This window comes from Ovis canadensis, chromosome 6 (assembly GCF_042477335.2).
Source record: "Ovis canadensis isolate MfBH-ARS-UI-01 breed Bighorn chromosome 6, ARS-UI_OviCan_v2, whole genome shotgun sequence".
NCBI lineage: Eukaryota > Metazoa > Chordata > Mammalia > Artiodactyla > Bovidae > Ovis > Ovis canadensis.
In genome coordinates, this window is record NC_091250.1 from 62,035,045 (window position 1) to 62,048,156 (window position 13,112).

General features: G+C 38.6%; 1 protein-coding gene and 1 non-coding gene across 13 annotated transcripts in view; one reads left to right on the plus strand and one right to left on the minus strand.

Annotated features, from left to right (window-relative positions):
* Window positions 1-13,112, plus strand: part of RBPJ (recombination signal binding protein for immunoglobulin kappa J region) — a 237,102-nt gene that overhangs the window by 150,560 nt on the left and 73,430 nt on the right. The window contains exons 2-3 of one of the 12 annotated variants that reach the window (XM_069593811.1): window positions 8,170-8,286; window positions 9,475-9,696. The exons of 10 other annotated variants lie outside the window; for them this stretch is intronic. The gene's annotated coding sequence lies outside the window, so the exon portion shown is untranslated. The remainder of the gene's footprint in view (window positions 1-8,169; window positions 8,287-9,474; window positions 9,697-13,112) is intronic. One more of the 12 variants, XM_069593812.1, reaches the window with a different exon arrangement.
* On the minus strand, window positions 7,726-7,832 carry LOC138443060 (U6 spliceosomal RNA). Its single transcript, XR_011257986.1, has one exon. It is a non-coding gene; the product is annotated as a U6 spliceosomal RNA (small nuclear RNA).

Consider the following 13,112-nt stretch of genomic DNA (forward strand, 5'->3'; position numbering starts at 1 on the left):
CTCCAGAATTCAGATGGCGACTGCAGCCATGAAATGAAAAAAAGATGCTTACTCCTTGGAAGAGAAGGTATGACCAACCTAAACAGCATATTAAAAAGCGGAGACATTGCTTTGCCCACAAAGGTCCATCTAGTCCAAGCTGTGGTTTTTCCAGTAGTTAATGTAGGGATGTGAGAGTTGGACCTTAAAGCTGAGAGCTGAAGAATTGATGCTTTTGAACTGTGGTGTTGGAGAAGACTTGAGAGTCCCTTGGACTGCAAGGAGTTCCAACCAGTCCATCCTAAAGGAAATCAGTCCTGAATATTCATTGGAAGGACTGATGCTGAAGCTGAAACTCCAGTACTTTGGCCACCTGATGTGAAGAACTGACTCATTGGAAAAGACCCTGACGCTGGGAAAGATTGAAGGCGGGAGAAGAAGGGGACGACATAGGATGAGATGGTTGGATGGCATCACTGACTCAATGGACATGAGTTTGAGTGAGCTCTGGTAGTTGGTGATGAGCAGGGAGGCCTCATGGTGGAGTCCATGCGGTTGCGAGAGTCGGACACGATTGAGTGAACTGAGCTGAGCTGAATGTAGTAAGTGTCAGCCACTCCAGCAAATTAGTCATCCAGGGAGGACGTGCTGCAGTCCATGGGGTCCCAAAGAGTTGGACATGACTGAGCGACTGAACTGAACTGAAGTAGGGGGTCATGGGAACCTCTGATCTGTATAGCTGATTGGTCAGAAACACAGGTAATAACCTGGTCTTGAGGCTGGCTTCTGAAACCCAAGGTGGAGGTCATTGGAACCTCTGAAACCGGAGTTCGATCCAGTATTCTTGTCTTTAAAATCCCATGCATGGAGGAGTCTGGTGGGCTACAGTGCATGGAGTTGCAAAGAGTCAGACATGACTGAGCAACTAACCTTTTAACTTTCTTTTCACCTTGTATTAGGTATTATAAGTAATCTAGAGATGAGGATGTGCATAGGTTTTATGCAAATCTCAGTAGGTAGTGTCAGAATTGAGTGGATTGTAGGACACTTTTCTGGTGATCAGGGGATTGTCAGTGTGGGAATTAATTATCAAAACCTAAACCTATCACTTCCAAGAATGCTTTGTTATAAACAATAAATTCTGGCAACTGTGTATGAAAATATATATTTTATATGACCTGTTTTCTAGGCAAACTATGTTTTTCTATGTGAGGTTTTTGTTTTGATGCTTTATTTATAGCTTTGGAAATACATGTAAGCTGAATAGCCTTAGATTATTCAGTAGAATCATTCTCCATAGGATCATCTTCTCTAGTTGTTAAGAAATGAAGTTCACTAAGAGCTGTGTTGAGGTATGTGTGTTTCTCTTGTCTACATTGATCTCTGTTTAAAGATCAATAACAAATCATCAAAGTACAATTAATCATTCCTGCTGCATTTTACTCCTAATGGAACAGTTTTAACACATGTTATTTTCTCTGTAGCATTGGAGTTTACCTCACAGAAAACTATCCGTGGCATTTTAGTCAGTCCATGTACTAAAGGTTCATAAGGAATGTTTTGTCTAATGCACACTGGAGTTGCTGCCAAACTTGCCTGGTGGCTCAGACAGTAAAGAATCTGCCTGATTGCCAGAGACCCAGGTTCAATCCCTGGTCGGGTAGAGAAAGGAGAGAGAAGGAGATGGCAACCCACTCCAGTATTCTTGCCTGGAGAATTCCATGGACAGAGGTGCCTGGCGGGCTGCAGTCCTTGGTGTTGTAAACAGTAGGACATGACAGTGACTGACACTTTCACTTTGTACCTGCAGATTCTGCATCTGAAAGGTCAGTCGTGACTCAAAACCATTTTGTGGGAAGAAATTCCAAAAGTTCCTAAAAAGCAAAATTTGAATTTGCCGCTTGCTGGCAGAGCTTTTTATATAGTATTTATGGATATTTGCATTGTATTTCATTGGAAAAAGGGGGCTTCCCTGGAAGCTGAGATGGTAAAGAGTCTGTCTGCAATGTAGGAGGACCCGGGTTCCATCCCTCGGTCAGGAAGATCCCCTGGAGAAGGAAGTGGCAACCCACTCCAGTATTCTTGTCTTTAAAGTCCCCTGCAGTGAGGAGTCTGGTGGGCTACAGTGCATGGAGTTGCAGAGTCAGACATGACTGAGCAACTAACACTTTCACTTTCTTTTCACATTATATTAGGTATTATAAGTAATCTAGAGATGAGGATATACATAGGTTTTATGCAAATACTATGTTATTTTTTATACGGGACTTGGGCATCCACAGATTTTGGTATCTGAGAGGGTCCTGGAACCAATCACCTGCAAATACTGAGGGACGACTATGTAGCTTGACAGAACTTGAGATTTGCAAATTTGTGCAATGAAAGGACTAAGCTTCTGGGCAAAAAAAGAGTTGAGACAGACTAGTAAAATTTCCTGAAACTCTGATCTTGGATCATAACTGAAAATAATAGCAATCCCAATAATAAAAAGACTAGCATTTGTACCTTTTTTTACTGTCAGTCTTTGGAATCAAACGTTAGGCTCAGCCTCTTCTAGTTATAGGTCGTGGAAGGGCATTGCTTCTAAGAGGCTATCTTCATTAAAATGAAAAATCTAATTTTATAATTTTATGTGTAGCATTCTTCATTAATCCATTGTTTTATTACTGGAAGGTGTGGTTTTTTTTGCTTCATTTGCGCAGGCAGCTTTGGCAGATAGGTTGACCCAAACTGAAAGAACATTACTGAAGCCAGTAAACCAACTACTTATAAGAAAGAAAAGTACTTTTGTAGATTTTCAGGGCTTTTTCCTTAAAATATTCATCTATTACTAAGCTTTTATGTTTGTTTGTAAAAACTTTCCTCAGTTGGCTTAAAACATTTAATATGCTAGAAAAAACAGTGTATGAAGCATCATGAATTCCTTTTACACCAGCATCATTTCAAACTGTTTGTAGTTGCCTAAGAAGTAATTCACAGCAAAGAAACATACATTGTAGCAGAACAGACTTATTTTGATAAAATTTGTTAAATGTGTAGGATGAGTGGCAGGTGAATTCAGTTGATCCTTGAACGACTTGGGGGTTAGTGGCGCCAGACCCCTGTGCAGTGGAGAATCCCCACGAAACTTTGCATTTCAGCTCTCTGTACCCATAGTTGCTCATTCTCAGATTCATCCAGCCATGGATCATGTGGTACTATAGTGCATGTTTATTGGAGGAAAAAAAAAAATCCCTGTATAACTGGACCCGCACAGTTCAAACCGTGTTGTTCAAGGATCAACTGGAATAGTTTTGGAGTCAGGAAGATCTAGCTTTGAACTCTGGCTATACCTCTTAAACATTCTTTAAACCTCAATTTCTGTTTCTGTAAAGTGGAACTAATGTATTGTACCTGCCCATGGAAGTTTGGTTGTAAATAAAGGAGATAAGACCTGACAGTCTTTTTTACACACCATATTTATTGATAGTAAGTATTGCTCTTATTGGCAGTTGTCATTTATGATTCATAATATTATTTGGAGCAAAGCATAGCATATCCCACTACCAAGGAATATTTTCAGCAAGTTTAACATTTCTCAAATGATTTTTAGATCCTTATCAATTTTATTTAATACTAAATACTTACAAGAAGGCAGGATTTTGTTCATACTGTCAAATGTGGGTCACAAGGAAAATAGACACAAAATGTATGATAAATGAGATTTGTGTTTTCATTTTTTTGACCAAGTTTTACATAGGAAACTGGTAAAATAATCAGAATATGCAGAAGCTGTAATTGTACTTAGGCTTATGTGATGTAAAGGGGATACAAACAGATTTTTTCCCTTTAGTTGCGAAGGAGATGACCTACTTTTCTGCTTAAGTGCCACTAAAAAGTTCTATACTACTTTTGGCCAGTGACTTGTAGTGGTTTTTGAGATTATAAGCTCTCTTTCAACTCAAAGCTTTCAGTTAACCAAATAAGTTGCAATGGAAATTTATAAGACTTCTTCTCATTGATCCTTCTTATTTGATTTGAAATTGCTTATTGACAATGTTATTCTGAAATTGGACATCATGTCTGTGAGCTAGTACCTAGTATCATGCACGGAACTATGTTCAAATTCTGTTCTTTTCTTGAAGAAAAGGAGTCATTTCTCCTGTTACAGGGTAATATCTTTGAACAACTAAGTTTATAAAAGATGAGTCAAGAGAGTTCAGTCTTTGTGCCTTACTGGGGAATCCAGCTGTGCTCATAGCTAGTATAAAGTAGAACATGGTGGCTCCCATAATAGAGACATTTTGCAAGTACATAAAAATAAGGAATGATTACTTAGGACTGGGGATTTCATCAATGGCTTTGTGAAGGATTTCTTACTCTTATTATTTTAAAACCTTTTCTTTCCCCCCTCCTTGCTATGCCATTTGGCTTGGGATCTTAGTTTGGGATCTTAGTTCCCTGACCAGGACTTGAACCTAAGCCCTCAAACAGTGAAAGTGCCAAGTCCTGAACACTGGACTGCCAGGGAATTCCTTAAACTTTCAAATTACGCTAGATAAAGATGAGTTCTGGGAATCTGGAGGCAGGATATTTTGTTCAGGAATACCTAGGATACTGTCTGTTCTCTGACCCTCCCTGTCAGGACATGTGGTTCTTGCAGGAGACAGATTAATTTAAAAACTGCAAGTGCTCAGTGTTTGTAAAGATTCCTTTAAATGGAAGAAAACAGAATCAATAGAAGGGTAAGACTAAGTAGTGGCTGAGTGAAAATGTGGCTGTCTAGTCAGCTCTGCTAGACTGGGCCTGAGAAGTGTGTCACTGGCAACCGTGAATGTCTTTAGGGAGCCTGGGCCACTGTAGATCTGTGCCAAGTTAGGCTGCTTGTGCTTCTGTTCTGCGTAGCCACTGCCATTCAGTTAAATTTTGTCTCTTTGGGTAAATAGAGTAGGAACTAGATTAGGCCAGGTAGATCAGGAATGAGAGAGAATGAGAGAGATTATCTGTGTATCTCTTGTGCCTGTTTGTAACCCATTTGGAATGTTACACAATTAATACGAGAATATATTCTTGTATCATTATTATGATAATTTAGAAGCCTCTAGTTCTGCTTCCTTCCCCAGAGGTAACCAGTTTTAAAATTTTGAGATATATTCTTCCAATTTTCCATGTATCTAAATGCATATAAAAGTATATGAATGTAGTTTGGGTTTTCTTCAGGGCAGGTGGGCTCATATTACTGTATTTATATAGTATAATGTTTACTTTAAAAAGTTAATGATTCTTGAGTTCTTAGTGTACATTTAGAATTACTTTTCTTGGGAATTCCCTGGTGTTCCAGTGGTTAGGATTTGGTGGGCCTGGGCATCCCTGATCGGGGAACTAAGATTCTGCAAGCCATGTAGTGTATCGAAAAAAAAAAAAAAAAAAGGAATTTTCCTGGCACCATTTACAAAAATAGAAAGAGAAATAGATTTGTGATAAAGGGAAAATTTCTTAAAATATAAGGAAGATAGTTTGCTATCCACTGTTGATGTATTTGCACAAGGTGTCTTCAGCTTTTTTAATCGTAGCAAAACGTATGTAAAATAAGACAATTTTTTAACCATTTTTGGCTGCACAGTTCAGTGGCATTAGGTGCATTCATATCGTTATGCAGCTGTCACTACCATCCATCTTCAGAACTTTCTCCACCTTCCCAAAATGAAACTCTGAACCCGTTAATTAACTCTGTTCCCCCTTACCTTGAGTGCTTGGTAACTACCATTCTGCTTTCTGTCTCTGAAATGTGACTGCTCTAGGCACCTCATGTGAGTGGAGTCATACAGTAGTCTCCTTTTGTGGCTTATTTCACTTAAACACGAGGTCTTCAAGGTTCATCCATGTTGTAGCATGTGTCAGAATTTCCTGCCTTTTTAAGGTAGAATAGTGTTTAATTGTATGCGTGTACTACCACATTTTAAAAATCCATCCATCTCGTGGTAGACATTTGGGTTGCATTTGTTTGAGCTGTTTATTGGTTTTTGGTGGGAGGAATCTTGGGTTTTTTGTTTGTTATTGAAAAGTGGATATGGTAAAATTGAATTTGATGAAACTATGCAAAGCAGTACGCTCCTGTAGAGACCCACTGTTTGGAAATAGTGTTTGCTGCCACAGGGACGAGTTTACTTTTTACAACTCAAATATATTGTGGCTGTTGGAAAAATGACTTAAAATGCTTATCCTACTAGTGGTAGACACCACAGTGATCAAAGGTATAATATAATGTTAGACTGGACATAGGTGACTTGAGGTTTTAAATATGATCATTGGATAATTGTGGCGATTAGTAAAATATACAAAATTACGTGCACTCTGAAGTGCCCCAAACAGAGATGGTGTTGTAATACATGTTCTAGTATTACATGATTGACTTAAGAACTGTTTGAAGAATTTAAACTATTAGATAGGTGAAAGAAAACAGCCCCTGCATCAGATGAAATAACTTGGTTGATAAATGTAACCTGAAATAGGGAGGAGTTACAACCTGTCCAGCCAGTCCATCCTAAAGGAGACCAGTCCTGGGTGTTCTTTGGAAGGACTGATGCTGAAGCTGAAACTCCAGTACTTTGGCCACCTCATGTGAAGAGTTGACTCATTGGAAAAGACTCTGATGCTGGGAGGGATTGGGGACAGAGGAGAAGGGGATGACAGAGGATGAGATGGCTGGATGGCATCACTGACTCGTTGGACGTGAGTCTGAGTGAACTCCGGGAGTTGGTGATACACAGGGAGGCCTGGCATGCTGCACTTCATGGGGTTGTGGAGAGTCGGACATGACTGAGTGACTGAACTGAACTGAGCTGAATTGTGAAAGTGTCTAAAATCTTGATACTTTGTGGCAGTAATTTTCTAATTGAAGTTAAAATGAGAGGTGAGAATATCACAGAACTATCAAGAATATCAAGTGTATATCAGAGGTTCCTTTCTCTTTTTATGCATTTCTCCCCAGAAAACACATACTTCCAGATTCTTTGCAGTTCTTTTCTGTTTAGCGGAGTTGTAATTCTAGGCCTACAGCCTGAAAATGTGACTTCTATTAATACATTTCAACACAATTCCATCTCAGAAACGTGTCACATTTTAGAACTCTTTAATACATGATTTTCTTTCATGTTCCTTTCCTATTAAAATATATACCCAAACAGATTGCTGTGCATCAAACTTTTATAACACTTGGCGTTAGAAAACGGAAGAGGATGAAGAGAACGCAAAATGTAGGTGAAGCATGGTGATGGAAAATTAAAGCAATGGACGGAAAGAAGTCCTTAGGGACTTTCAAACTAGTTCTTTCTAGGATGGCTAAAGTTATAGGACCATTCTTTAGCTTTAATAACTCCTTTCAGCCTCATGAGCTGCTGGAAGGTAGTTGGTAATTTAAATGAGATGCTTAGTGTCAAGTGGAAAGCACTTCATATCTGTTGTCTGTTAAATTTCCTTCTGATCTGTAGGATTGAGACTGAGAAGCATTTTGGTGACTGGTGAGCATCAGATAATAGGCTCCTCTTCTTAGCTGAGATTGCCTTTATTATTTTAACCTCTGCTTGCTTGGACTGTCTTTCTTTAGGTTAGTCTCTATAAATAGAGATTTTCTTAAATATGTTTACCTCATTATTGCTTATTTAACATTGACAGATATAGATGACAAGAAGATGCATAATTAAAATACTGATATTACTAGAACAGTTGTTTAATAAATAACATTTACCCCCGTTTCTGGTTGTTTTTTTAAATATGGAGTGCTTCATGAATTTGCGTGTCATCCTTGTGCAGGGGCCATGCTAATCTTCTCTGTATCATTCCAGTTTTAGTATGTGTGCTGCCAATGTGAACACCATTTACCTCGTTTTTTAAAAATTCGAACTGCAACCAAGAACTAAATAGACTAACCTGACTCATCATATCACCCTACTCTGCAGAAAGTTCTGATAAATTGTAGTAAATCTGAGCATGTACAATTTATTATATCTAAACTGAACTCCCGAAACCCCCTTCTTTTTTCCTAACGTATTTTGTCTCTCAGTTTTATTGAGATATAATTGACGTATAGCTTATATGAGTTTATGGTATGCAGCATAATGATAACTTACATCACTCAAAGTTTGGTAAACAACCACAGTCTCATACAGATACAAAATTAAGAAATGAAAACCCCCCTCATCTTCTCCTTAGGTTTTCCTCATGTCATGAAGTAACTCCATCCTTTGGGTCACTTAGGCTAGAAACCTTGGAGTCACCATTGTCCTAGTCCTCTTTTTGCTTCATCTCCATGATCCAGAGTATCATCAGGTGTGGTTGGTTTTGTCTTTAAAATATGTCCAGAGGTTCTGAAACTTCAAACAGCTTCTATCCTGTGTGAGGCTTTGTCATCTTTAATCTACATAGTCACCATAGCCTCTTAACTAGTTTCTTCTGCTTCTTCCCTTATGCCTTTTCTCTTTCTCTGCTCCGCAGCCAAGTTCATGCTCACCTTCCTCTCTTCAGATCTTCATCGACTCAGAATTTGGAGTAAAAAGCTCAAGACCTTCCTGATGTTCCCTACAACATGTACATGTACACCCCGACCCGTACTCGCACAAACTCCCATAAACTCTTGTCTCCTAATAACCTTCTCTTGAAACCTGTTTCTCACCAAAACACTCCTGCTTTGGGGCCCTTGGACCTGCTCTTTATTCCCTTTGCAGGAAATCTTCCTTTCATCACCTCCTTCAGATCTTTGCTCAAATATTACCTCATTAAGGGCTTATTTAAAATTGTATATATCACCCCCTGTCTCCCTTATCCTTTCCTTCTGTTTCTGTCCATAGTGTTTACCACTATCTAACTCCATGGGGTCGCGAAGAGTCGGGTACCACTGAGTGACTTCCCTTTCACTTTTCACTTTCATGCATTGGAGAAGGAAATGGCAACCCACTCCAGTGTTCTTGCCTGGAGAATCCCAGGGATGGGGGAGCCTGGTGGGTTGCCGTCTATGGGATTGCACAGAGTCGGACACGATTGAAGTGACTTAGCAGCAGTAGCAGCAACGTTCTAATTATCAATACATTGTAAACTGCTGCCAAGGATTTTGGTCTTGATGTATACACAAAGATATTCTCAGTACTTTAAAAAGGGGTGGCACATTGTAGATGTTAAAATATTTGTTGAATTAATGAATTTATCAAGAGAAAGGAAAATGCTTGAAGGCATGAATTAGAGCCACAGATTGGATCATCATTTACATAATTGAAATAAACATAAAAGTGTGAAAAATTTAAAACAAACATAAGTATTTCATGAACATTAAATAAAAAATTTATAGGAAAATGTTTTGTTTTGACTTAAGAATTGTGGCATTAGTGGTAACTGATTATCAGATTGTGCCTTCAAAGTCAGTAATGTTTATGCTTTACTCCAATGGGCAGTGATCTAGGTACTTTCACATTTAAGCAGCATTTAAGCATTATTATTGCAATTTTATTCTGTTATTATCTACAGAGAAGTTGTGATCGGTCAGAAATTACCCTTCCAGTGAGTTTCACCTGTCTCTTCACTGCCAAGTCCAGAACTTGATCAGCACATTCTTTTACACTCATGACCACACAGTTTTTCAAGCCACCAGAATTTATATTTTATTTTAAACAAAAAGAGACCTAAGCAAGTAAACTCAAGGAGAAACAAAATGATATGGAGAAACTCAATTCACTCATAACCATTTTTGTAAGTATATACCTTGAAGAAAGTAGAGGTAAATTTGGTTCAGTGTTTCTTCCTTAGTTTCCTCTCATATCCTGGAAGGGAAAGAAACGTCTGTTGATGGCTGTATCTGCTTGTTTTGAGTATGTGTCTAGTAGTTTTTATGAGCTGACTTACTGTATTACTACTTTTCCTTCCTAATGTCCTTTACTCAGCACTTGAACAATGTACCTTCCATCTCCCTGTTCATTTTCCCCACCCTCCTAGCTTAGACAGGTAACAACTTGCTAACACTAATCTATTTGAAAAAGGATAGTTGTGTGTGTATGTATGCGTGTGTGTTTATATTTAAATTATATTTGTCCATACTGTGCCATCTAGATTTCTAGCAAAAAATTCAGCCATATTCCCCGGGTTGACCCCTGGGTGTTCGTCACTTTAAGAGCAGTAGCAGCAGGCACTTAGCTAGTTTTTAATGATGTTGTTGAAAATTAGGATATATATTTTGAGAAAAGTGCTTCCCCATTTGGGAACTCCTCACAAGTAAAATTAGCTGAATATTGCATCTTCCAGAATTGCTAGATCTCAAATGTCTTTTAGTTAGTGGGTCTCACTGATCTTGAATTTAACCTCTTAGCTATAGGTGCTTGAAGTCCCCTGGCCTCCAGTGTTTCATTGGAAAAGGAGTTACTATCAAGATAGGAATTGGAATAGTTTATCATTCTTGGAAAGATTCTTTGAAAGTTGCTCAAACCAGATTTAGCTTTAGAATTGAAACCTTTATTAGCACTGGCAAAAAGGAGCTTAGAACTTAAATCCCTACAATACATGATTTTCATACTTTAGATAATAGCAGTGGTTACTTTGCTGTCATTATTTAACAGGACTGTTTCTCAGTACTTGATTGACAACTCATTTAAAATTAAAGTTCTGTAGAACACATTCCCCAAATTATGGTATCTAATTAAAAACACATTGCATCATCAACTCAGTATTTAGAACTTTTCTTGTTAAAAATTTCTTATATATAATAGCCTGTGAGAATTTATGTAAAAACACTAACTTAACTCAGCGTGTAGTATGTCATCTATTATAGGCACTGAAAACATTAAGAAGTTTTTTAACTTGTTGTCTCACCTATTTCACCTCCCCTTTATTCTTTCTTGTTAAATGTCATGTGACGTTAAGTTCTGTTTTGCCCACTACTACTGCAGTTTGTGGGTATGGAAGGATGGGGCAAAGGTCCAGAGATCTGAAACACCATGGTGTGTCCTGAGAAGTGTACAAATGCCCGGTGTGGCTAGAACAAACGTCGTCTGGAGGACACCAGAAACTGGGGCAAGGAGGAGCTGCTGCATATGTCCAGTTAAACCAAACCCAGCACCTTTTTTCCTTCATACCTCCTAATATTGTGTTCTTCCCTCAACACAACTCGGGTTCTTTCTTTCTTTCTTTTTTTTTTAATCTTCAGATTTTAATTCGATTTGGCTGTGTTGGCTCTTAGTTGTAGCTCATGGGCTTAGTTGTTCCTTGGCATATGGACCCTTAGTTCTCCGACCAGGGATTGAACCCATGTCCCCTGCATTGCAAGGTGGATTCTTAACCACTGGACCACCCAGGGAAGTTCCAAACTCAAGTTTCTCCTAAAATAAGCCTACCTAGGTATATTTTAAAAGCTGGCAAGTTTCTGTAATACCTTTTGATGATCTTTTAAAAGTTTTCTGTTGAGATTTCTGGTGGTTTGAGAGTAATAAAATTTGGGATGCTGTAAAATAGTCTGTGACAGATAAAGTCTTTGGAGTATTTTTTTAGCTTTTATATTGGAGTATAGTTGATGTACATTATTGTGCTAGTTTCAGATGGACAACAAAATGTTTTGGTTATACATACACGGTGCTTGAGCTCAGTTGTGTTCGACTCTTTGGGACCCTATGGACGGTAGCTTGCCGGGCTCCTCTCTTCATGGGATTTTCCCAGTCAAGAATACTGGCGTGGGTTGCCATTGCCTTCTCCCGGGGATCTTCCCAGCCCGGGGATGGAACTGGGTCTCCTGCATTACAGGCGGTGCTTTACCACTGAGCCATCACGGAAGCCCCATATACGTATACGTGTATCTGTTTTTCAGATTTTCTTTGCCATTTAGGTTATTGCAGAGTATTGAATAGAGTTCCCTGTGCTATAAATAGGTCCTGTTTTCTGTATAGAAAAATTAATTGATATTTGACTGAATATCCTCAGCTAGTATATGATTTCCTCATCATGAGGCTAAGACTGGGAGCAGTCCATGGGGAAACATGGCAGTACAGCTTCTTAAGGGAAATAAATTTCATGCTTGTTTTTGTTTTGTCAACCAAAATTTATATTGATAACTGCTACGATCTACAAGTCAGCTTTAAAAGATCTTTCGTGTGCGTAAGTTCATGAACAACCTGGATCTCATTTGTAGGAATCAAATGAACTTTCTGATTTGAGCAATTAAATATGATTCTAATCCTTCTTAGTGGCTTTAGTGAATGTGCGTATAGTCTCTTGCTAAATTATAGATAAAAAATATATTTATATACACTGCCTACATTTTGGTTAAGATGCATTTATAAAATTAGATTATTGTTATATCAGCCAGGTTGAAGAATAAAGCTTCAGTGTTGGACTTGATTTCTTTGATTGCTTCTGGGAGATAGATCAGCGTAGCAACATGAGTGTGGGTTTTACAGTTGGGCACATGAGAGAGAATATTAGACCAACCACTTTGAGTTTCTGATGCATTATGTTGAATAAATTAGTGCTCAGATCTCCAGGAGCCTCAGTCTGTAAAAGAGGTAACTAGTCAGTCTTAGATCAGGATGAAATAAAATACCATTAGGTTCCTAGCTACTGGTAAAGAACCTGCCTTCCACTGCAAGAGATAAAAGAGATGCGGGTTCGATCCCTGGGTTGGGAAGATCCCCTGGAGGAGGGCATGGCAAACCCATTCCAGTATTCTTATCTGGAGAATCCCAGGACAGAGAAACCTGGCAGGTTACAGTACGTAGAGTGGCGCAGAGTGAGATGTAAATAAAGTGACTTAGCGCATGCACACACACACGTCCCTAGCTTAGTTCCTGGCATATTATCAGCAGTGTTAGCCCCAGTACCACTTCTCCAATAATATTTACGACAATATTGTGTAGAAAAAATGTTGAAATTCCAGCTGGAGGGTCTAGACTTAAATCCTGGTTCTTTTCTCATACTGTATGTTTTCTTGGGTCAATCACTTGACCACAGACTGTCAGTTTTCTCCCCAATAAAATGAGATTATGAAAAATGAGATAATGAGTAAACATTGGGCTTTTATTCTTTATTATCTGCTGTATTTAAAGCCTGCCTTAGTTCTCAGTGATTCACATTATTCTTCCTGTGTAAGAGAGGAACTAACTGTACTTCAGGAACGTTAACCTGAT